Source organism: Wyeomyia smithii, chromosome 1 (assembly GCF_029784165.1).
Source record: "Wyeomyia smithii strain HCP4-BCI-WySm-NY-G18 chromosome 1, ASM2978416v1, whole genome shotgun sequence".
Lineage (NCBI taxonomy): Eukaryota > Metazoa > Arthropoda > Insecta > Diptera > Culicidae > Wyeomyia > Wyeomyia smithii.
In genome coordinates this window covers 11,543,346-11,570,638 of record NC_073694.1, presented here as the reverse complement: position 1 = coordinate 11,570,638, position 27,293 = coordinate 11,543,346, and the positions used below count along the sequence as shown (strand labels likewise).

Below are 27,293 nucleotides of genomic sequence, written 5' to 3'. Positions count from 1 at the left end.
TGCTGGATCGAAATCCGTACAGTATCGAAATCCGTACACCTTGATGTTTTTCTTCAATTTGAAGCATTATAAAAATAAAAATTCATATGATAGTTACATGTACATGTCCGTTGAGTTGTTGGCCTTTTGTTAAATTAAACTATGCGTCAGTAGGCCATGAAATAAAAATAATAAAAATAAAAAATCAATCGTGTATCGGTTTCAGTTGTCATTTCGCTGTATCGTTAGAAAATTTATTAAGAAAACGTTCTTCAGATGAAAACATTTTTCAAGTGGGATATACGTGTTTTACTCTGTGAATCTTTTTGAAATTGATGGAAAAGGTAAGTCTTCGTCATTTTCGAGCTGTATATTGTCTGGTGAATAGTGTAAATTGTATTTATTCAACAAAAACTGTGCCGTACGGATTTTGATCCTTGTTAATTGCTTGAACCGAAATCCGTACAGCATGTGTATTATCATGCATATATTGTTGAACTTTCTTCTTGTTTTCAGCATATAATGGAAGAAAACAAGTATAAATATACGGCAAACAATTTCGAAGGAGCTGTGGCTGAGGTGCGCTAGGGAGAGTCGTACCGGGAAGCTTCGAAAGGTTCCGGCGTTCCGGTTGCTACAATAAGGTGTGCCGCAACGAAACGCTACGAAAAATTGCACTATTCAGCTGATATAAAAAATTAGAAAACTGTGTGAAACTTTAGGAACAAATTGATCCTCAAAATATATTTATTCGTAAATTTAAAGATAAATTATAAATAAAAGATGTTCATTTATGTACTCTAATACTCTAATGGACTCTAATCCAGTCTATATCGCGTGTGTGCGGATTTCGATTCAAAAGTGTACGGGTTTTGATTCAGACAAAAAACTGTGTACGGATTTCGATTCAAAACATGTTCTATTAAAACATGATTTTTTCGAGTTTCAGAGTGATTTTAATCATTTTGCTTGAAAATAGTGATAAAATATAAGTAGACTTATAAGTAAACATGACAGTTTAAAGCAATATGTGATTTCTTGATTTTTTATTGACCGTCGAAGATTATCATGTGCTTAGGTGTACGGATTTCGGTCCAGCACGGTACAGATTTTTTAAAAGGTTAGAAAAGATTAGACAAAACTTTTTGACCGACTCTGCAACAATACAATGAATGCGATCTTGCAATACACGCACTTAGTCTACTGCCAAATCTCGGAAATTCGCTGCCGAGAATGGCACCACTCTACTTGGTTAAAAAATGGCAGCTATTACATTTTTTCGTAAATCTCGATTTTTTTTTTGTTCACACAAGTAAATCTCGATTTAACTAAACTGAAATGTTGGCACAAAATACCGGTAGTGTTGCTGAAATGTGGGTTTCATTGTTTTTTGGCTGTATTTAGGGGATTGAACCGCAATGGATCGGTAGTATGCATTACTGAGCCCTACTTCAAGTGTGCAAGAGTTTTGTTGACAATCAAGCTAGTAGTTTGGAATTAAAACTGAGTCAACGCAGTTACGGTTCCCTCTAAACAATTCACGTTAAAGCTGTTTTTTTAAATATAGAAAATGAAACTGGGCCAGTGGTACAGATTTCTTCCGGAAATTGTACAGATGAAAAAGATTTTTGTAGCTCCCAGTACAGATGAATATGTGGCAACTCTGCTTGCAATTGAAAACACGCTATTTGGCCTATATAAGAGCCTGTTTCAGCCGAAGCCGCTCATAATAGTTCTAGACAGCGACAACAGCAGTCATCCCTTAGCAGCAGCAGTAGCAGTGCAGTGGATACCAGCGATAGCGGATAGCGGCCACAGTTGTGGTGTAGCAATGGATAGCGCACTAGTTGCAGCTGATCTCAGCATCGATAGCAGCTGGGCCAGCCAGTGATGCCACATTTTCGTCTGTATTTAAGAGCTCCAAAAATCTTGTCACCTTGGTGAAATTTAAAAAAATCTGTGAAAAAATCTGCATATGTACTAGACACATCCTTCTCGAAAAAAAAATGCATTATAGCTTGTTTAACATTTATCCCGTGACTCATTCATGTACACGTTTATGCGTAGCATATGAATATAGTGAAACCTCCGACACTCTGAACCGCATTTGAGTAAATTTTTGTTTTTCATCTCTATCGAGAAGCTCGACCCCATGAAAACCAAAAAAAATCTGTATAAATCTGTATTATTTTCAGAAAATCTGCAATCTGTATATGCAGATATCTGTATTAAAAATACGCAAGAAATCTGTATAAATGCAGATAAATCTGTATATGTGGCATCACTGGGGCCAGCTGATGCAGGGATAGTGGATACTAATGGCAGCGTATAGCGGCCACAACTGTGGCATGGCTACGAATAGCGTAGCAGTTGTAGCGGGTATATCTGACCATGAAGCATATATGCAATAATTGAATGAAATTTGTAATTGCAGCAATCGGCCTTTTTCAAGGCTACTAAATGTTTTTGGAAGAGCATAATTAATGTTTATTAATAAACTGCAACTGCGGTTTGAGATGCTACAAATGCATAGCAGTGTGATGTATATTACGATTTGTTAATACTGTGCATAACAAGCGTTATATACGAAACAAATCCGATTTCAAACAGAAAAGTTCGGCACGTTCTGCTCACGATGCTGAGTCTGTTTAAAAAAAATTCACAACACTCTATTAACAAGGATGTAACGCCTTGAAGAAGACGGTTATGGTAAGACATCACAGCAGAATTTCGACCTTCATACTCATGTCTACCATCGGCAATATCAAACACGCAACAATTTGCTTCCATGCGACACGGGGACGGAAACATTTTTTACTTCCAAGCCGCACAACGCGACACAATACATATTATTTTGTTGCCCTAATGAGAGCTCTATCGGTTCGGCTCGACAGAATGTCCACAAGAAATCGTTTTTGTACATCCGTCTTACGAAACTGAAGCTGTAGGAACTGAAAATAAAGGCGGGTCCAGAATGAATGAGATGTATTTTTCGTACATGAGTATTACGACATACGAAATAAAATTTTTCGAACGTTGTAGAATGGTATAACTGGAAATATTTTAGCCACACCTGTTTTTCCAGTTATATCATTCCACAATGTTCGAAAAATTTATTCTGTAAGAGCGGATATCGCACGCTATCTGACCATGAAGCATTTATGCAATAATTGAAGGAAAATTGCAATTGCAGCAATCGGCTTTTTTTAGGGCTACTAAAAGTTTTTGGAAGAGCATAATGAATGGTTATTAATAAACTGCAACTGAGGTTTGATGCTGCTGCAAATGCACAGGAGTGTGATATTTATTACGATTTGTTGATACTGTGCTTAACAAGCGGTATATACGAAACAAATCCGATTTCAAAATGACTGACACGCAAGCAGTCGGGTTATCTTTCTTGTAAAAGTATTCTACTTCAACCTTGCGGTCGTGGCTTTGCCCACAACCCTCCTGTGTTTTTTTTTTCAATTGAAAGTAATTCATGGAAGTAACTGGTTTGTTTAACCTATGCAAAGGGGGGAACTTATTTTGAGCAAAAAGAAGCTGAAAAAAATTGAAGCTTGATTTTCGAATTTAATCAGAAACTATTCGAAAATGTCAGCAAAATAAGCCGATTGGATGTGAACTTCACGGGATTACGTTATTCTAAAACTGTAAATTCCGTACCATTACTTGGACCATGGTGCTTAACTTAGCTTCCAATCAACTGTTTCAAGTACCTATTTGTTTCTGCTTCAAATTCGCTATTTCCAACAGTGCACAATGGGCCAGAAACCAAATTCAAGGAGAAACTTGGGTCTAGACATTTATAGCAATATTTTAGAAAAAAAAAACTTTCTTTTGTAAAGTTGTTACATAAGATAAAGCGCTTACTGAGAAATTATCGAAAATTAAGGTGACCAAAATTTTCGATGAAATCAAGTACAGTCATACCTCGATATAAGGCAACCTCGATATAACGTAACTCGATATAACGTAACTTTTACCTCGAGATAACGTAACTTTTTAAAATTGAAATTGAAAATAAATGATACAGCAACTGTTTTTGGGGTAAAAATTGCTTCAAAAAAGTGTTTGTAGTAAGTTTCAAATTTATTTAAACTAATTGAAAATTGTCCTAAATGGACAGAAGAAAGGTTTAAAAATACTAATAGGTGATGGAAAATAGGTTTTTCACGCATCCTCCGGTAACAATTCACAGTCTTGCATCAATTAGAAATTTTTTTTTTTTGCTTGTTGAAATTTTCTCTAAATGGGCATAAGACAGGTTAAAAAAACTGACAGGTAATGGGAAATAGGTTTTCGCGCATCTTTGAGTAACCATCAACAGTCTTGCATCAATTAAAAAAATTTTTTTTTGCTTGTTGAAAATTGTCCTAAATGGGCATAAAAATGGTTTAAAATTACTGATAGGTAATAGGTTTTAACCTGTGTATCAATTGAAAAAAATTTTTTTTTGCTCTTGAAAATATTTCTAAATGGGCATAAGAAAGGTTTGAAAATACTGATAGGTGATGGAGAATGGGTTTTCGCGCATATTTGAGTAACCATTAACATTCTTGCATAAATTTTAAAAAAAATTTTTTGCTTCGATATAACGTAACTCGATACAACGTAACGAAAATAAAAATAAAATTGCCTTATATCGAGGTATAACTGTATCTAACTTTTTCATCTTTGTAGATAGGAAAAAAAATGTTCTAGAATGTTAAATCTTTGTTGGTTTTAAGTGACTTTGTGGAAAAAAGTTTTTTTTTTTCCTTTTTTGGAAATAACCGATTTATGTTAAAAATAAAAACATATTTTTCGCTCTACCTTGTTTATTTAAATTTTCACCTTAAAATTGTCTTTAAACGACTCTTAGGACTTTTTAAATGAGACAATTTGCTATGCTGACATCGTAAATATTTTTATTTTAATCAAAGTTATTAATGCATTTTTTATTAGTTTGACATTCTTTTTGGTGAAAACATGGCAAATATCTCTTGGTCTTAATTTGAGGGGCACATTTGACTCTATATATAGAAAATTAAAAAAAAAACGATATTTTTTATATTCGATAAGATGCAATTTAAAAACGTGACCGAAGTTTTAAATTTTTATATTTTATACATGTAAAAGCACACAAATTATTTTTTTTAATATTTTGTCTTAAAACTAGAAATAATTACCTTCGATTTGATTCACAAAGATAAAAAATTAGTTATGACTTTTTGAAAATTAAATACAACGAATGAAACCGTTTTTATGGTCACCCTATTTCGGAGTTAGTCGCCCTAACGACCCAATAAAAAAATACGGATTTGATCATTTCCAACAAAGATCCATCTCTGCAATTTTGGGCTCAACTGAAGCACTTTGCGTGACTAATTCCGAAATAGGGTGACCATAAAAAACGGCTTAATTCGATGTATTCTATTTTCAAGAACTTTTAACTTTTGAACCAGTTGATCGAATTTCGGTCTTGTTTTGAGGAAACTTCTAGTTTTGAGGAAAAATTACCTGTGTGCTTTATTTAATTGTTATTATTTTCGTCATATTTTTCAATTGAATTTACTCAAAAATAAAAAAAAATAAAAAAAAAGATATAACGCTTTATATTAGATTAGTCTCTAGAATTATTGTTTTAAATATCAAAAATAATGTAGCATGTAGAAGCCAACTATTTTCAGCATATATTTTTGTATCATTGAAACGCACAACTTTGTAGTACCCTTTACAAAGGTAGCTTCTACACGAGGAGTCGAATTACCAAAAAATGTAAAAAATATGTCTTAGAATTCTATATCAGGCAATGAAGGTACTGGAAGGGGCAAACGATTCAATCAATTTAGTGAAGTGATTGTGACCATAATCCACCCTGCCTTGGAGATGTACAAAACCAGATTTTTAGTTTAAATATTTTCGCAGTAACTCGGTCTGTGTAGAAGTTATCTTTTTCGTGTGTTCTACAAAGTTGTATATTCTGTTGATATACAAATATATGCTGAGAACTGTTGTCTTATAAATGATGTAGTTTTTCTGATATAAAATAAAAACTAATTTTAAAGACTAGTCTAATATGAAACGTTATATCACCAAAACAAGAGATGTTAGAAGAAAGAGGTCTTCAGCAAAGTTTTTTGTGACGACATTATCTACAATTTCGCTGAGGACAACATTTCTCTAAAAGACTGAAATGTTGAATTATGCAGCGTCATTTTCTTAGGATTTTGATATACTAAATTTCTTCTTGAAATAGTATTCCAATAAATCCGTTTTTGGAGAGTAAACGAAAATAAGTTCACGATTTCGATTGGTTTTCTTGTATCTGAAATTCATCCTTAAAGCGTTAAAAGATCCAAAATTAGCTGATTCACCTCTAAACACCGTGGACTTGCATTGGATTTGGATTACATACTGATTGGATTGGCTTAAATTGATAGGATTTAAATAGGATTTTGATTTGAATTAGATCGGATTTCGATGGAAATTGCATTTGCATGCAAGTTGGTTTTTGATGGCAACTCCTTTGAGATGGAGAATAACTAATCAAACAACTTTGCTGAAGACAACATAGCTTTGAAATCAATTTTCCCAATTGTTCTGGAATTGGATTTAAATCAATTTCGAACTGAGATTAGGATTAGATTCGTATGGGATTTAAATTGAACGAAAAGGATTGGATTGGATAGGGATCGGATTGAATTTTGGTGTGGTAGGGCCTATTAGCCTTAAATTAACCCCAGAATATCATGGATTCGGTTTTCGGAAGGTAGATTATGATGTGTAGGACAAAGCTTCAAAAACGAGCTGCTAAACGAAACTATACAAGCTAAAGAGGTTGTGTATGAGACACGACCGCAAGGTTAACGTGATATTATGACGTCCTATCTTAAGTAAAAGTTTTTCTTTGCATTTGCTTGTTTGGGGCCAATCAATTTAATGGTCTAAAGCGGTAAATTTCAGAAAAAGTTCCATTCCAGCTCACTATTTTTTTTTTTGAGTGGATAAAAACACTGAGAAAAAGCGTTGTTCATTTGAATTGAAGTCATTTGAAAATAATGTTGAAGGTTGCTAGGACACTTTTGTCGGTAAAGTACCTCTTCTCCGGTAAAGAAAATGCAATATGGATTGAATTGGATGCTGCTCGATGAAAAAAATTGAGTTTAAATTAGACACAACAAATGCATTTCGAAAGATTCGAACTGACCAAGGGAACTTTTTGAGAACTTATTATATACAATACTGATAGAACGGACACGTAAACGTAAACGGGACCAGACAACAACAGTTATTGCTCTTACTTAATATTAGGTTAAATTCTGAAATTTACCTTTTAGCGTCGACCGGTTTCGAGCATTATCATGCTCATCTACAGGACGAGGCCAGATGTCCAGTTGGTAAAAGTAAGTAATGTATTGTATTGTGAAGCTCTAACGTTAACACTACAGCAATAATTACAAGAACTTATTATATATTTAAAAAAAAAATCTGATAGTTGAATTACATACCACGTGTAACTGTTTTTGAAATGACTTATTCGATTTATTATGTGTGGCGCTGGAAAAATATTTTGGGCTGATTCCAATCGCTGGAAATCATCCTGACTCACAGCTTTCCGCATATTGGTGGATGCTTAACTGATTTTTCAATCGATTACTGCATGAATGAAGAAAATCCGTTTACTATTGACTGAGTTATAACCATTCGAAATTGAAAATGTTTCGGTATTTCAAATTGCACCCCAAGTTATACCAAAATGTAACCGTAAGACGTAACTCTACGTCAAAAAAACATGACATCTTTCTAGCAAAACACCGATTTAGCTTCGCTAGTGACACGTACAACCTCCACGATCAGTTTCTTTTGTTACATTGCACAATGGTCCAGAAACCAAATTTAAGGGGAAATTTGGGTCTAGAGCTCTATAGCAACATTTTAGAGAAAAACTTTCTTCCACAAAGTTTTTAGAGGTCGTTCCTAAACCACGTGGTCATAAAGAGGGGTACGGGGGGGGGGGGGGGTTTGTCAAAAGACCACGAAAGACCACGCACGGGGGTGGGGGGTTAACGAAATGACCACGTGGTCTTTTTTCCTGACTTATAATTTATTGTTGCCACCAAGTCAAGAATGAAGTTTTTGCATTTAAGAAATATAGAATGTAGGTACTGAAAGTTTAATAATGAAAATGTAAAAAAATTAAGCGTATTTTTGGCAGTTGACAAATGCAAAGACCACGTGGTTAAAGTCGGAAGGAGGGGGGGGGGTTAACCAAAAGACCACGAAAGACCACGGAGGGATACGGGGGGTATAAAAAGTGATCAAAATATGACCACGTGGTTTAGAAACGGTCCCTTACATATGATAAAGCGCTTATTGAAAAACTATCAAAAATTAGGGTGACCAACATTTTTGATGCAATCAAGTATCTAACTTTTTTATCTTTGTAGATTCTACAATAATGTAGCTCCATTAATTTTAAGTAACTTTGTAGAAGAAAGTTTTTCTCTATCTTTGAAAACAACTGATTTATATTGAAAAAACCAATTTGCGCTCTAACTTTTTTATTTCAAGTTTCATCTCAAAACTGTCTTTGAACGTCTTTTAGAGCTTTTCGGGAGAAACAATATGCAATGCTGACATCATAAATATCTCAATTTTACTCAAAGTTATTAATATTTTTCATCAAAAAATATGCGTTTTTCATTTGTATGTCATTCTTTTTGGGGCAAACATAAAAATATCTCTTGGTCTCATTTTAAAGAGCATACTTTACTCTACAAATGGAGGAATTTTAAAAAATATGTTATTTTTTGAATTAGAGTAAATTAAATTTAAAAACAGACAAAAATTTCAATAATTTTATACATTATGCATATAATAACACCCAGATTTATTTTCTGGTATTTTTTCTCATAACTAGAATTAATTACGTTTAATTTGATCCAAAAAGACTGAAAATCGATCAACTGGTTCAAAAGTTATGATTTTTTTTTAAATTAAATACATCGAACACAGTCATTTTTTATGGTCACCCTATGCGCAAAGTGTGTTTTTTCAATATAAATCAGTTGTTTTCAAAGATAGAGAGAAACTTTCTTTTACAAAGTTACTTAAAATTCATAGAGCTATAACATTGTAGAACAAATTTTTCCTCTGTCTATAAAGAAAAAAAAAGTTAGATACTTGATTGCATTGTCGGTCCCCGTGGATCTGTGGTTAGCGATGTCGGTCGGCTAGCTCTCCCACACGTTTGTGATATCGGGTTCGATTCCCGATCAGGTCGAGCAACTTTTCGAGCTGGAAATTTTCTCGACTCAGCACTGGGCCACGGTGTATCGTTGCAAAATGTGCCGATAACAATATCGATAACGGATTCTCTCAACTAATCTAGTTGATCGAGACCGCATTAGCCCCCAGGCTAGCGTGCGATATTGTTTTACTTGATTGCATCGAAAATGTTGGTCACCATAATTCTTGACAATTTTTCAATAAGCGCTTTATCATATAGAACATTTTTGTAGATGAAAGTTTTTCTCTAAAATGTTGCTATAGAGCTCTAGACCCAAATTTCCCGCTAAATTTGATTTCTGGACCATTGTGCATTGGTACATTGAGCAAACTCGACATCCAAGAAAGTTCTAGTATTTTGTTCGATCCGAACTAAAATAAGATGGATTACCAGCTTGAATGTTTCTTTTTTTTTGAGCATTTCATAGAGCAACGCTGTATGCTTCGTGTAAGAATTACACTAACATAAATCTGACCCTAAGAGATCCGTCGCAACCAGTCTGTTGCTGTTTTCTTCATTGTGTACTTGCTCAATGGATGCGAAATTGCTAACGGATGCTACGTTCTAGTCTCAAGACGGCATCTATAAATTACGTAACTCTTATATCCTTGAGCGTAAGGATTTGTTACACAGGGAAGGGGGAAGGTAGGTGAGTTCAGCGTTACGTAACAAAAAAACTCAAAAGAGACTCTGCAAAAACTAGAATTTTTACCAAGCAAATCCTTCTGCAGCGTTACGCAATTTTCATGGGGGGGTATGTGTTGGCGATACGTTTCGTTACATATGAGGGGGGAGGGGGGGGGGGTGCTGGTCCAAAAATTGGGTTTTTTGTGTTACGTGATTTATGGATGTCGCTCAGTTGTCACACTATCTTCTGCAGTGCCGCAAGGAAGCAATCTGGGCCCATTTTTTTACTCTTTGTTGGCTATAGCTAGAAACGTATCAATCCGATGAACTTTATTGAATTAATGTGAGTTAAAAAATTTCCTAGAGAATATTAAGCTAAGTTAGACTAAGTTTGTTATATATTTTTCAAATACCTTCTTAAGTTATTTTCGCTAGCGTTAACGAATTTGGAGGGAAACTACTTTATTTCTAGGTTTGGGGTTAGAAATTTTCATTCGGTAGAAGAACTCAAACGAGTTCCGCTCTCCAGTTATGGAATCTGTCCCGGATCACAGTGCGATTTAAATATATAAATTTAGTGAATCTCGCGCAATCTTATTATAAAGGTGTGCACTAGTAATCAGGACAGGTTGAAAATTATACATGTATCACAAGAATTCGTTTGATTTCATACCGTTCCATACGTTTAGCATTAAGTTTAGCAAGTAATTATATAAATTCAATTATCTGTCTAACTATCTAGGCGACTGCCTAGAGATACAAAAGTTGCTCGATGCTTCGCTGATTGGAGCAACCGAAATCTCCTTACTCTGTGCCTAGGCAAATGTAAGGTAATAACCTTAGAATTCAAAAACGACTGTAACGTGAAATTCATAGGGAAACACGGCTTTTTTCAGTCTTAACGGTGGATTGAAACGTTACTATGCCTTATGTCCGACGTTTCGACCTTTGGACTTGGCCTTCCTCAGGGAATATAAAGTTGTACCGTTTTCGCTCAGCGTACAAAGCTTTACAATCCTTTGTCACAGCTATCAACAGGTTTTCCTTCAGAGAAAGAAATATCTCTCTTTTAAATAGTTTCGTTTGAATTTATTTCTTATTTTATTTTATTATTTCTCTCTACATTTCATGGAAAGTAATTCTTCTATAAATATTACAGTTTTCCTTACAATTTCTTCAACTTTCAGATAGGTTGGATTGGCATATAATTTTCGTTTTAACAGTACTTTCGAAATTTGCTAACCACATAGAATTTCCATCTTTATCAACTTGTATATTTTGTTTGTGTCTGATACTGTTATTCTTAGTATAATTTTTGGTTTTAGGGAGTAACCAAATTATCCGAAAAATATGATAGTAGCAATATAGTTCAGCAGATAGAACACGAAGCCACAACTTCAAAGCTCCAAAGAATCGAGTTTAGTATCGCTTATCCAATTCTCACACTTCGTACATTCACTCAGTAGGGACTATTTTTTGATAGCAGGCTTATTATATTAATTTTCGCAACGACTGTATTGAATTTTCATTCGTTTCCTAGTGTTTATTTCATAATGACGACCGGGGAAACTCGAGAGAAATTGCAATGCTGCCGATTTACAATTTTTCGCACTAACACAATTATTTTCAAGTACCAAAAATGAGAAACATATTATGCAAGGGTTGAATATTTTTATAACGGCATTAAAATGAATTGAAGGTGTGATAAAAAGCCCGAGAAAACGAATTAAATCCAAGTTATTTCGGTGAAAGTTTCGCAATCAACTGAATCGTCTAGTCGATCCTCACCAAAAGATATAGTAAGTCGCTATTCAAGGTATGAGAGAGGCAATCTCAGTTACAAAAACAACTTGCTTGGCTAGGAACGGGACACAATAGTAGAGAGTAATCGATATTATTCTTGGGAGAGATTACCTTCCCAGTAGACCCCCTTCAGACGATCTCCGGTTGAACCTCTAAAATGCTTCAGAAAGAACTTGAAAAATGTTTACAAAGCTTCATAGTGTTTTTTTTTTCGAAGTCCGACTAAAAACTAATTTGGGCACTAGAGGGTTAATTTACCAAAACACCATGCCTGAGACATCGCAGATTGCGGGTTCGAGACCCCTACTGGATGAAGAAAAGTCACACTTTCTGTCCTTATTCATTTCTCGCATACTCGTAAAATTACGCGATTTGCCTACTTTACTAAACTTAAAATGTAGGTTATAAGACAACAAAAAATGTAATTAGTTCGTAAAGGAAAGAATTAAATCCACCAACGCATCGTGCATTTTGCTGTGGTAAAAGTATGAAGGTAGTTTCTAAAGCTTCAATTAACTCTAACGTTTCAATTAAGAACCTATTGATAGCTATGACAACCTATCGAAAAGGTTTGTACGCTGAACGAAAAACGATACAACTTTATGTGGGTGTTTTGAAAGAAAAAAAATTTGCAATGTACTTTCTAACATGTATTAATGATTTTGTAGATCCTCTCAGGAAGACCAAGTCCAAAGGCCGAAACGTCGAACATTAAACATAGTAATATTTTGATCCACCTTCAAGACTGAAAACAGGGGTAATTACCTTCAGCAGAAATCAGTTTTCAATACAGTTTACTTGGCCAAGCTCCTTAGCGTATAAGTGAAGTTGAAGATCTAGGTGACACTACGAAAACATAATCTCAACTCAAGAGCCAACAAGCAGCAAGATTTTGGGCAGATGAGATTTGGATTGAGTTTAGAGTGGATATGAATGGGATCGAATTTTGGGTATGAGTTAGATTTGAATTGAATGGATTTGGAATTCGATGGATGTGAATCAGTTTTTGAATTGGTTCTAAAATAGAATAATAAATTCATAAGATTTGGATTGGATCGAGATAGAAATTAAATTGGGTTTGAATTGGATTTAGTTTGAAAATAGCGTAAATTTAGATCGGATTTGGTTTATAATTTGGGTTGGATTGGATCAGATTTGGATTTGGATTAGATTTGCATTGGTTTTGGAAGGATTTTATTCGGGTCTGGTTGGGATTTGTTTCCTTTTTAGGTTGGAGTTCGATTAGAGTTGGATTTAAATAGGATTTGGATCGAATTCAGGTTCAATCTTTTTCTCAATACAGTATGGTCTTTTTTTACACGAAGGATGCGTCCCAAATTTGATGATGAGGTGTATTGGGTATGAAACTGATTTGGATTGAGCTTGGATTGAATTATATTTTTTAGATGGCATTAAGAATGGTTTTGTATTGGATTGGGATTGAAATTGAGTAAAATTTGGACTGAATGTGGATTGAGTTTTGCCTTGTGGATTAGATTTTTATTCGGTTTGGAGTGGATTGGGATTGGATTTAGACAAGATTTGATCAAGTACTCTCAACTTGATAGGTATTCGCAAGAATCGGATTTGAATTGGAATCAAATTAAATATTGTTTGGATTTAGACAAGATTTGGATTCAACTTGGATTGAGTTTCAATTCAATTTGCCCCCCTTTCATAGTTATTCTTGTGATTTATTATGAAAACCACCATGAAGCAGCTTTTCTTTATCTTTATTATAACCCATTACATAGCAAAAGAAGCTCACCCTTACCATTATTTATTTATGAAAATGCATTTCAAAATAATTTAAGTTTCCTAAATGTACATTTCTTCATCATCATTCATTTTCAAGCATGAGCAAAAGCAAATCGTGAAACTAAGTCAAGTTTAGTAATTCGCCTCATTAGCAATAAGTAGCTTAAACTTGAACCCTTTTCTAAAGAGAAAGAACAGCAGCAACCACAACATTCGTCAAATTCCCTCCGCAACTTCACTTGAATTACTTGGTTTGTGGGAAAAAAATCATCACTCATCAAATTTCATGATCTTTTTAAAAGCAAAAACTCATCATCAAAAACTTAAAACCAAATTTCCCTCAACGGGTTTGCGGCAGCAATTTCAGATTCCCAAATGGTATGCACATAAATACACCTCCGAAAATGAAGAAAAAACCCACGAATTTCACGACCCGTAGAGGTATACTCAGCAACGGCAGTCGCAACAGCAACAGTGGCCAGTCAGCCGGTGACGAAACTGTCGCCGCTTGGCTTTTGTTCTGCACCGTGGCGGAACAGCGGTGAACCGTTACACTTTCCCACGCCCAACAACGCCGACCGAGCAGATTTCGATGCGCGACCACTCAGACCTCCCTCGTTACACTCGAGAGTAGAGTGGATTATAGGTTAAAGGCCTCCCGTGTGATGAGCCCGGATGATTTATTCCTCTACGGAATCTATGGATGTGCGCATCACCTCACATGGCGGAACGTTTTATGTTCGCAGTAAATTCGCAATTCTTCTGGCAGACGGGGACGTGGACGGGAGAATGCACTCGCTGCTTTATTATCATGAAACAAAGTATGTTGTCGAACGCTAGGCGTAACGTAATTTCTCTACAAACGGAGTGTTTTTCTGTTTGCCAAGCGGTGGCTTCATCTGAGAAGCTTGAGCTTGCGACTCGCGAGTAACACGCGGAGTGCAGACATAAAAAACAATCATAATTTTACGGTTTCTATCGAAGTGCAGGCTGGGCCAGAAAAACTAATTCAGCGATTTGCAACAAAGTGTAGGGATTGTGATACAGTTTTACCCTTTTAGATTACTCTGGTTGAATTAAGATTGTGAGTGTTAGAAAGAGGTGACTCCTACCTTTTAATCTACCGCCATTAGATTCACTTTCTCGAAACATGTCACAAAATAGTTCATAAAGTGAAGACCTGTTTTTTTGCTCACCACAGGGTGGCGAAAAAGTTTTCTAAATCAAATTTCCTGAAATATAACATTAATTTATCTGATATTTTTCAGCATTCGGCACATGAAAGGGCAACGTAGTAAACGCAACACCGAAATCCCAGTGAGAAAAGTATTCAATTGGATATGAAACCGAACCGTAGCGGTCCCGAATCAGCCTTTTTGCTACAAAAATCAGTTTTTTCGCTAAAGTGTCGTTTTAAAAAGAATCACCACTCGGATAAAAATTTTTCCCTGAATATTTTTCAGTTTTCCCTGATATTCTCTGATTTCCCTGATCGAAAAATGAAATCCCTGATATTCCCGGATTTTCCAGGTTTTCGACACCCTGTCACCACCTCTTCCACATCGAATATCAATATTCTTACTACGTTCTAAGGAAAAAAAAAACCACCCGAAACTATCCGCCCCGTGTCTCCCATCACCCTAATTCAGCTTTGCTCACAGTTATAGGCTGTGTTTAAACTCAGATCAGCTCGGATTGTGAAGAATAACGCTAACATCACAATCATTTCAAGTATCTCGTTAACATTACGCGTCAAGATTCAATGATTATATTTTTTTGAAACATGCGTGAAAAGCTGAATGGTTTGCAAAATTATTCATCAAATTTAGCTAGTGTTTAGTGGAATTAGTTTTAATGGATACTTTCAACTTGCTCTTATCATTTATCGAAGGCTGTAGCTTCTTTGAAATTGTGTGAGATCCGAATCCATTTCTAAAATCTCTGGAAATATTCCAGACTTTATTAAAAATTATTTCTATTCTGAGATTCAAATAATAAATTATAAACCCATAAAAACCTTTTAAAATGCCAGGAAATTATAAAATTATGATCCCAAATTTATTGAACCCAAAGCTACAAAAAGAACCTAGTTTTGGCGCAAAATTACTGTACGTTGTTTCTGAAATTTAAATTATGCTCCTGGTAAATTTTTTTTTAAAACGCCTCCAAAAACCAGATCGGAAACAAACAATGGTTACAAGTTTGGTTAAACCAAACCGGCTGAAAACAGTCTCTGATACTAAAACAACAACGAATGCCTTTAAAAGCCATCGGAAGAACCAAAAATAATCCCAAATTTGACAACAATAAAGCATTAGAAATTGTGTCCAAGATTAAAAGTAAAAAAACCTAAAGTGTACTGAATTTTAATGTATTTGAAACACGCTTCTTGAGCAACGAAGATCATGAACGAAATATAATTCCAAATTCGGAAAAAATCACCGAAAATTGCGCTGAGATCAAAATTATACTCAAGTTGAAAATCCTTCAAAACACTTTTGCAAGCCATAGCAGGAAAAAGGACCGGAGACTCACCTACGACGACTGATTTGTTAGGACTGCATCGTACCTCGAGACTAGCTTTAACCTTTAAATAACCTTTAAATCATTTTAAGTATTTTCTATCGCTAGCAACAACTTTGACTCATCTTCTGGCGGAGCTCGAATTCCATTGCAATGTAGGTGTTTATCTTTTGAAGCTATATTTGAGGCAGGACTTCCCATTCGATTGTTTTCCTGTGAGTTTCAACGACTTTGGCAGTATGAGGCCGAGCGTTGTCATGTACTAAAGTTACTTTTTAGCGTTCTGCTCGATACCATTCTCCAGTGATGGTTTCGTTTAACAGATCATAGGAAAAAAACCATCTGGTTCCACATCTTTTTGCTTGCTGTAATTAATTCAGTTTTTATCACTCGTCACAACGCAATGAAGTAAATCATTAATTTTTTTTTCACTAAGGCAGTGCTTGCCAGGCGGTAAAACGACACTCAACTTCGATTAGTTTCAAATCTTGAGGAACCCATGTTGATTACTTTTGAAGCATTTCCAAAGCCAGCATTCGCTTGGAAATAGCTTGGCGGGAAACTCCTAATACCGAAGCAAGCTGTTCCTATGTTTAGCATGGATCCTCATCGAGTAAATCCTCCAACTCGGCGTCTTCGAAGGTTTTTGCCAGCCATCTTTAAAGCGACGGAGCCAATAATGGCACGTTGTTTCAAATGGAGCAGAATTTTCGTTCACTTTTTATAACTCTCGGTGCGTCGCAGCCGCCGCCTTCTTTGAATGAAATGAGAAAAACAACACCTCCCGCTACAATGAAACTGATAGAATATCTAACGTGTTGAAGCCTTTTGTCTCAATTTGATATTAGGGAATCCAAAAGTAAAGCCTTTTTTTAATGTCTTCTTAGAATACTTTTTCTGTTGCTGAATGTTTGTGATAGGTATCCACGCTAGCAGTCGAGTGAACAACAGAACATCACAAAACGAAACGAAAAATGTACTTCGTGTGTCGATTCGGCATTATTTAGAGGATGTCATCGGAACAGCGTTTGAGAAGAAAGAAAAAGCTGTTTTTGTATAGACGTTCGTGTCAGCACTACACGAATAGCGCGTTTTAGTAATAACCGAAATTCACTGGAGACATTCTTCCTCCTTTTTCAATACCTATGACGAATGTCGTGTGACTACTGTTATAAAAGGCTGTAGAAAGAATAAGCGTAAATAATACAGACTGCTCGGCACCTAAGTGAAAGAAAAAACATTTGTGTATGGGGAACCAGACAGCAATATTGTAGCCGCAAAAGAACCCCCCCCCCAGGTTGAGTTCATCGCTTATTGATGGCGTCATCTGCTGACAAAAAGCGAGACCTTACATACGCCAGTTTAAAAAAATACCCTTGAGTTCATCAAATAAGCTCAGTTTACTTAGACAAATACATGTTTGAAGTTTCATTCAAATCAAAAATCAAACAATAAATTAGCCATAGATAAAAACGAATCCCATTCAAGTTCTATTAAAATAACACAATACCGGTTCATTAAGCAGACAATATGTGCAGTAGAGAAAACGAAAAATAAGCGAACTGGAAATATGATACAAATTTGGAAAAATATATCGCATCCCGACGGGACTTGAACCCGCAATCTCTCTGTCTCCGGCATGGCGTTTTGACCAACCAAACTACGGGGGACGGTGGTACTGTTCCACATTCTATATGCGTATCACATTCCACTGCCGACTTATTCTATTGCTCATCCCTAACTACACACTCTGCTGTGCAAGCGTGCTAAAAATGTGCTATAAATAACGCAGAGGTAAGGTAACTAGATTGATCTGGTTAAAGAACATATGTTAACGGGAAGTTTTAATCATTTCAATCTAGCTCATGATATACTGCTGTAGCTCAACGCTTACTATCAAAACCGCTTTCGAATTGGTTTCTTATTGATGTTTGCGTAACTTTGTTTCTTTAATCTATTATAATTGAACGAATAAATTACACAACTCAAACGGACAAACTTGTTTTTGTAAAAAAAAACACAAAATTTGTCACGAATTAACGTAACTTGTGATAAAATAACTTAAAAATAAATTAAAAATATTGAAAATTGAAAACAATCAATAACCAACCAATCGAAAATTATTTCAAAAAGCCAAATAAAATAAATCATTCATTTTGCATTTAAAAAAATGAATTGCGTGAAACTCTAGACGTTATTTTGAAATCTAAGATGGCGACATTTGGTTTTTGAAAAAAAAAACAGCCAAAAGATGGCTAAATACCACCCAGAATAGGTTTTCCAGAAACCGGAAATCACCATCTTGTAATCTTAGAATTCAAAATGGCATCTGGGGTCGGCTCCCGGCCTCTACATACCATCCTGGTTTTATGAAGAAATACCTGTATACAAATTTGACGTTGTTGACAGTTCTGATTGGTCTGAATCTGTATTTTTAAACATGGCTCGACATATCTAATATGACGTCATAGAATTACAATTTTTCCGCATTTTGGCGGCCGCGAAACTAATTTTCCTATAGATTGCCGCAAAAACAATGGAAATCTGTCGGAAGCTCACTGAGTCATAAGCAGCTGAAATTGGACGTAATATCGTCCCCTTTTCCAATTTCAGAATTTCATTTTGCTCCCCTATACACTTTCCTTAGAGGCGTAGTTCTACGTCAAAATCGAACATGGATAAAATTTAAATGCAGGGAATATGTTATTGGATATTTTGCGACTCCGACCACGTCCTCGCAATCACGTTGGAAAAAGAAAAAAATGTGACTTTGGCTGTTTGGAGATCGTGTTAACTCCTGCATGTCCACAAAGGTCACAGGAAAGATTTTTTTTCAGTAGGGAAGGGTACGTCAGATTAGGATTCATCTTGATAAGTGATGCGGTCAAAGCACAATTAGCCTTTTCATATTTGGTACCGGTGTAGACCAACAAATAGTAAAAAAGCTGTTGGGGCCGCGCTCAAATGTGTAGCTTATTTTAGTAGAGCACAAAATTGTTCACTCTCTGATTTGAGACCAATTCAAACCGACAGACAAGGGAATGCTATTGAAATGTCATTCATTGCAAAGTTTTATGCAGGTGCCAATTTTGATCAACATACCATAAAAAGGCTGTTGGGGCCACGCGCAGATGTGTGGGGTTCACTTGAAAGAAATACGAAACTTATTATTTCAGCATATGGGTCATTCCATCTAAAGTGTGCACACCTCATATATGCGACCTTCTCAGATTTGGCTCAAACTTTGTGGAATGGCTGAGTTGGGGTCATTATGCAAAAATCCTAATTGTGATGCCGATCGGTTCACCCTCGTGAGGCCCTCCCTTTTTTTGAAGAAAGTGAAGTTTTTCGTAAGACAGTCTTGTTTTCTTTTAATTATAGCTTCAAAAGCATGATGTCTAGAAATAAACTGATACATGAGTTTTAAATAAAATAAGCTGAGGATTCCAAAAATATATCAATTTTGAGTGACAGTGTTGGCAACACTGTTGTTTTGTTGTTTTTGCATTTTAAAAATGAAATTGCATTTTTCGCAAATATGTATACACTGAACGCTCGCTTTCTACGCGGGGGATACGTGCCGCGCAAAAAAAAACCGCGTAAATTCCGGAATCCGGGTAAAAAAATCAGCGTTAATTCTGCATTCTGAGTGAAGAGAAACCGAAATCCGCGCAAAAAAAATACCGCGTAAATTCCGGAATCCGCGTAAAAAACCGCGTAAATTCCGGAATCCGCGTAAAAAAACCGCGAAAATTCCGGAATACGCGTAAAAAAGTCGCGTAAAGATATTATGAGAAGAACTCCGTGCTATCTTATCGGGGGACTTAGATAGTGGCATATTATATGTGAAGGAAAACGTTCGAACCATGCGAAATATTTAAAAATAACTCTATAAAAATTAAAAACAACATCACTGTGGACAGAAATCTTCAAGCTCTTCCAGCCTCCAGTCGCCGTTTTTGTTTTCTGTGCAAAACTGTTATTGTACGGTTCGATGCTTGCCAGGGCTCACTCTGAAAGATCCGAATTCACTCGGTGTCTACTGGAGTAATTACCGTTTGCCATGGGCCTTCACGGATCATCACCATTCGCATGGGAAATTCGAATTTTCGCATGGAAAACGAACTTTCAACTCATCGCTCTCCTTTCTCCATCACATCATCCGGAATACCTGGTCTGGTTACCGTTTCCCCCTCTGCAACGCTTGATTTGCTTCCGGCACACGCCTTCTACCACTGATTTAAATAAATCTTTGAATGAATTTTTTTTTCTGACATATTGATCAATCGTTACTACTGGGCCCATAACCTGATTGCAGAGGTAAAGTAGATTGATCTGGTTGAAGAACACGTGTAAACATGAAGTTTCATTCAATCTAATCTAGCTCACAATTTCATAGTTGAATGCTTTCTTCTAACAAAAACGTTTTCACAAGTAAAAACGAACTAAATTTTTTTAACAAACACAAAAGTTGCCGCAAATCAAGCTTCTAAAACGCTTCTAAAACGATAAAAACATGACTAGACCAAAAAATCAAATATATATATATATATATATATATCTATATATATATATATATATATATATATATATATATATATATATATATATATATATATATATATATATATAAGTCAATGCCTAACAATATGTCCAAAATTAGTGATAGTGTTGAATAAAAAGTACATTAAAAATAATACACCAAGAAGTAAAAGAAATAAACGCGAAAAAGTTAACATGATAATAAAAAAAAACCTTAACTTCAATCTGAGCTCAAAATAACAAAGATAAATAATAGCAAAGCATTTATACTATAGATTTAAACTTGTTACCATGGCTTTCTTACATAAGGTTTCTTATAAGGACTACTAATTTTGAAATTGGTGCATAACACAGAATGGATAATACTGAAAGCAGCAGTCAAAGATTAAGTCAATAATTGATAAAGAAACAAAAATTGGCGAGTAGAAAAATTGAGGCTATGGCAAAAAAGTTGAAATAAAATACATTGAAAAACAAAAAAAAACATTAGCTTGACTGATTACACATATCTCTGCTACTTGGTGCTCCGTGATTGATCCGAATCTGTCAAATTGCAGTCAGGTGGGAAAAAGGAAGGGTTGTTAGTGTTGGACCTTTGCTGTTTGAGTACCCTGTTAACCTATGCATCTCCACAAAGGTCACAGGAAAGGGGTTTTTGTTAGTAGGGAAGAATACGAAGGATTGTAATTCACCTTGATGAGTGAGGCGATCATATGAGCGATGAATAAATACCGCGATTCAATCCGGGCGAGAGCGACACTTGCTAGAAGCAGACAAATGTTATCTCTTCAAATGTTCGTGAGAAAGCAAACAGATTAGAACCAAGCGAGGTGATGAGGAGCCTGACAATAAACCCTTGCTTAAGTCCATTGATAACCAAAAATGGCCTGCTCTCAACTAAGATTCGAACTGCTATCAAAGCGGATTCAGTAACCTTCCGGCTACCAGCTCTGTTTTACACAAACAAATTCATGTAATTGAATAATTTCAAAATAGTGGGAGAGGTTGAAGTCACGACAGCCTTTCTAACAGTCTGGCGACCTTAAAGCCATTCAAAACAGTAACTGGAGTCGATTTACTGCCTCATCCCGTCGTCTCGATTTCGGGTTAACTTATATTGGATGAAATTTGGTTTTATTATAGGCTTTGTTTGGTCGAAATTTGCGTTCTGCGTGCAGTGCCGTGTATTTTTCAATAGTAAAATATAAAGCACCACAAAATTTCCCGCATTTTCGTGGATGCTTAGCTAATTTTCTAATCGTTTGATGTAAAAAAGAAATGAATCCGTTGAAAACTGGCTGAGATATTAGGATTCGAAATTGGAAAATTTTCGTGACGTTTTCGATGTTTTCGGTATTTTTATTTGCACCCCTATCCCAGAATGTTGTCGCAAGACGTAATTCTACGCGGAAAAAAATCAACATAAATAAAAAGTTAATATAGAAAAAAATGAAATTAAATAATTCCTAAATAACAGACAATTTGAGAAATAAAAATTTGAAGAGAAACCAATAAAGTTATTGTATAATTTTTGTTTGTATTGAGCAAGTCATTGCTCAATGGTTCAAAATTCGAATATAGGGAGAAATTTGGATCTAGAGCTTAATAGAAATAATTTCGAGAAAAATTTCCTTCAACCAGGTTGTTATTTGACCTATCAAAAATTGGGGTGACCCCAATTTAAGGATGGAATCAGGTGTCTAACTTTTCTATCTCTGTATGTAGATGAAAGAAAAAGTTGTTCTACAATGTTATACATCTGTTAATTTTTAGCAACTTTGCAAATAACTTTGAAAATAATCGATTTAGATTGAAAAATTACTTCTTCTGTTCTAACTATTTTATTTAAATTCTCACCATGAAATTGCGTTTGAACGACTTTTAGGACTTTTTGTGAACAACAATTTGCAATGCTGCTATTGCTATTGTGAATATTTCAATCCTATTCAAAGTTATTAATGTTTTTGCCTTTCTCCTAGAAAGGTATAGCAATCACTGGAAAATCCAAAGGTATAAAAGTGGTTCCAATGGCCGAATGTCATATACCACTCGACCTCTTTCGACGAACTGAGCATTTTCTGTATGTATGTATGTATGTGTGTATGTGTGTATGTGTGTGTGTGTATGTGCAACTATTTTTTCTCACTCACTTTTCTCAGAGATGGCTGGACCGATTTTCATAAAATTGATTGCAAATGAAAGGTCTAGTTGCGCCATAGGTTGCTATTGAATTTAATTGTAATCAGATTTTTAGTTTAGAGGTTATGTATCAAAATGTAAAAATCACGATACATCAATATCTGAGAAACCACATAACCGATTTTAATAAAACTGGTTTCAAATGATCGGGCTGTCTCCAGAACCCTTAATTTTCAAGTTTCGTTATGATTGAACATATGGTTCAAAAGTTATGTAAAGAAAAGTTATCCCGAGGTTGTTTAAACTCACTCATTTTTCTCAGAGATGGCTGAACCGATTTTCACAAAATTAGTGTCAAATGAAAGGTCTAGTTACCCCATAGGATGCTATTGAATTTCATTGCAATCGGATTGTAACTTTGGCCGTTGTTCATAAAAATGTGAAATCACATAATGAAAGTAAACATATTGACTTTCTCCTAACGATCATTGGCTAATTAAAAGGTAGAAAAGTGATCCAAATGGTTTAATATCATATACTACTCGACTCAGTTCGACAAATCGAGCATTTTCTGCATGTATGCATGTATAGGTGTATACCCAAGCAGCAAAATTTGTTCCGATTATGAACTTTGCGCATCACAGCAACAAATTCTTATGCGAAATTAAACTGCAGTCACATCTCAGTTTCTTTTACAATGACGAAAAAAGCGCAGGAGGTGGAGCCAATTGCAACATTTTCGTTGTTTCAACACAAGTTTCAAGAATGAAACCGCAATGTGTATGAACTAATGCATGGAATTTGATAACAACATGGTAAATGTTGCATGGTAATTCCAGCTACGAAGATGGATCGTAGCAGCAACTAGGGCGCAATAGAGACTTCATGGCGTTGTGGTAAGATTGTAAAATGGCAAATGGTCAGAATGGAAAGAGATTGTCTGTATAGCGATTTATCTTTGATTATTTCCAGAAATTTGAGGATTCAACTCCAGTTATCAATTTCTATTCACGTTACTCGTTTGTACTATTTACGTCATTTGCTGTAGAAACACTTGCAAGTTCATGGCTCAGTTTTAAATATTGCTTCCCTTATCATGCTAATGGTCATTGCCAGTTTTAATTTTGCTTCTTCAATTCATCAGTACCTCAGCGTGATAATGAAATTCAAATCAATTTATCACATTCCGTTTTAGAGACCCACACTTTTTGGACGACTTCTAGTTCAAGTACCCAAAAGTTACAACGGAGTAAATAGCCTCATCTCAAAAACTAATATAAGGCGAACGATCAAGCAAAAGTTGCCGTTACATGGCTTCAGAACATGACAGCAACTTTGAGAAGTATTTTTGTGTGTTTGTTTTTTGTATCTCGCAAGCATCACGTTGGCAACCTATATGCTCCACCCACTAGATCTATTCAGTGAAGGTTAGGTTTTCAAATGCCGTTTACACGTTTCAACAACAAATCCAACCTCGCGAATTACGTTGTTGGTGTGAAAATTTTTGAAGCAGCGATGCAACTTTAGTTGTTGCTTGTTTCTTTACAATTTCATCGTAGTAACAAAATTTTTTCTTAAAACCTCGGAATTTCATTAGTGCAACAAATGATCACAATTTATTTTTTTATTATGTTTCAATTGTTGCTTGGGTATGTTTGTGTGAACGTGTGTATGTGCACCTTTTTTTCGCACTCACTTTTCTCAGAGATGGTCTGACTGATTCTTTCTATCTTGGTGTCAAATGAAGGGTCTATTGCTGCTTATGTTGCTATTGAATTTCATTGTAATCAAACTTTTAGTTTTGGCGTCAGAATGTGAAAATCGCTTTTATATCTCAGAAGCTATGAACATAGTTGAATTCAAATTAATGAGCTTTTGAACCCTTAAACAATGAATTCCATAATGTTTGAACATGTGGTTTGAAAGTTATAGAAAGAAACGAAACCCGCAGACTGTTTAAAACTATAGCTACGATCAAAATATGTGGCCTCAACATCATTTAAATTTAATATTGTACTATTTCAATGTTTGCGGCCTTGCTCGGGATTGAAGTTGGTATTAAAAGTCATTTCTATCATTTCACTTTTTTTTTAAGTCATTTAAATCATTTCACTTTTTCAAAAGGGCCAAATGTCGTACATCACTCAACTCAGTTCGACGAGCTGAACATTTTCTGTATGTGTGTGTGTAACGCTCTCATAATCTCACTCGATTTTCTTAAAAATGGCCGAACCGATTTCAATGTAAATAATTGCAAATGGAAGGTCTAGTTGTCACATAAGACCCTATTGAATTTTATTGTAATCTGATATCTAGTTTAGAGGTTATGTATCAAAATGTAAAAATCACGAAACATCAATATCTCAGTAACTACACAACCGATATGAACAAAATTGATTTTAAATGAACGTTTTACCCAAAAAACCCTCAACTTTCGGATCTTATGAAGATTGAACATGTGGTTCAAAAGTTATGGAAAGAAACGTGTTCTGGAGACTATTTAATCTCACTCATGTTTCTCAAAGATGGCTGGACCGATTCTCATAAAATTAGTGTCATATGGAAGGTCTTGTTGCCCCATAAGTCCCTATTGATTTCTTATGCAAACGGATTATAAATCTATTTTTACAAATAATAAGTTTGAATGAGTAAGGCTGAGTCTGACCGCTAGGGGGATTAATTTAGGTTTTTATAAAAAAATATGCCTTTTTCGTTCGTTTGTCGTTCTTTTAGAGGCAAACATAAAAAAGTATCTCTTGGTCTCAATTTGAAGGGTACATTTGACTCTACTCATGAGAAATTTATCAAAAAAAAAACACAGGAGGGTTGTGGGCAAAGCCACGACCGCAAGGTTGAAGTAGAATACTTTTACAAGAAAGATAACCCGACTGCTTGCGTGTCAGTCATTTTGAAATCGGATTTGTTTCGTATATACCGCTTGTTAAGCACAGTATCAACAAATCGTAATAAACATCACACTCCTGTGCATTTGCAGCAGCATCAAACCTCAGTTGCAGTTTATTAATAACCATTCATTATGCTCTTCCAAAAACTTTTAGTAGCCCTAAAAAAAGCCGATTGCTGCAATTGCAATTTTCCTTCAATTATTGCATAAATGCTTCATGGTCAGATAGAGTTTTTTTTTTTTTTTTTTTTTTTTTTAAAGGTGGCGGGGAAATCTGCAAACAGACACCTGAGAAGAGAACTCAGGGTGTGGGGATGAGACTAGGGGAGAGATGCTGGGGTAGTTACACTCGCCCAGACACCTACTGATCCCTGTCCCGACCCACTAAAACCCCTCCAGTCTCCAGCCCTGGTCTTCCCGGAACGACGGTTAAGTATTACGTCGGGGACTAGATTGTCCGGAGTAGTGCCAGGCCCGCTCACAGCCATCATGTTGCTCCTCGCTCTTGCGAAACGGGGGCATACGAAGAAGACATGCTCAGCAGTCTCCTCCTCCTCCACGCACTCGGGACACATGGGGGACACCGCGTGTCCGAACCTGTGCAGATATTGCCTGAAACAACCATGGCCTGACAGGATTTGTGTCAGGTGGAAGTTCACTTCACCATGTCGTCTCCCGACCCAGCCGGATATCTCCGGTATGAGTCGGTGCGTCCATCTGCCCTTTGTGGAGTTGGACCATTCCCGCTGCCAGCGGAGCATCGAGAATGACCTTCTGGTACCTCGTATGCCCCTTGTGTCACGTTGGTCGAAACACTCTCTGTCCTCCTTGATGGCGATGCTGATAGGCATCATGCCGGACAAGACACAGATTGCATCGTATGACACCGTACGATACGCACTCGCAACTCTCAGGCACATGAGCCTGTAGGTACTTTCCAGTTTACCACGGTAACTGTTAGTACCTAGCGCTCTGGACCACACTGGCCCACCATACCTAAGTATGGACGAAACCACGCTGGCAAGAAGTCTTCGCTTGCTGCCATAAACCGCTGAGCTATTGGACATCATACGAGATAGTGCTGCAATAGCCGATGAGGCCCTCTTACAGGCATAGTCGACGTGACTCCCGAACGTGAGCTTGTCGTCCACCATAACCCCCAAGAGCTTCAGGGATCGCTTCGAGGTGATGGTGCAGTCTCCGACTCTGACCACCGCCTGTTGCTCCGATTTACGGTTGTTCACAACCGTGACCTCCGTCTTATGATGCGCGAGCTCCAGATTCCTGGAGCGCATCCAGTCCTCGACCTTGCGTATACAGTGCGCGGCCGTCAACTCGACCTCCTCGATAGACTCGCCGTAAACCTCCAGCGTTATGTCGTCTGCAAAGCCGACGATCACAACCCCTACAGGGAACTTGAGTTTCAACACTCCGTCATACATGACATTCCACAACACCGGGCCCAGGATAGAACCTTGCGGAACTCCTGCGGTAATTGGGACGCACTTCTGACCCTCCTCCGTGTCGTAAACAAGTACTCGATTCTGGAAATAATTTTCCAGAATCTTGTACAGCGACACCGGTACATGGATGCTCCTGAGCGCGAGCGCTATGGAGTCCCAACTGGCACTATTGAACGCATTCTTCACGTCGAGCGTGACGATTGCGCAGTAGCGTATTCCCCTTCTCTTGCGCTGGATTGCTACCTCCGCCGTCTTGATGACGGAAGAGATTGCGTCC

General features: G+C 36.3%; 1 protein-coding gene across 1 annotated transcript in view; it reads right to left on the bottom strand.

The window, feature by feature from the left end:
* Positions 1-27,293, bottom strand: part of LOC129717463 (uncharacterized) — a 215,617-nt gene that overhangs the window by 100,168 nt on the left and 88,156 nt on the right. The window lies entirely within an intron of this gene.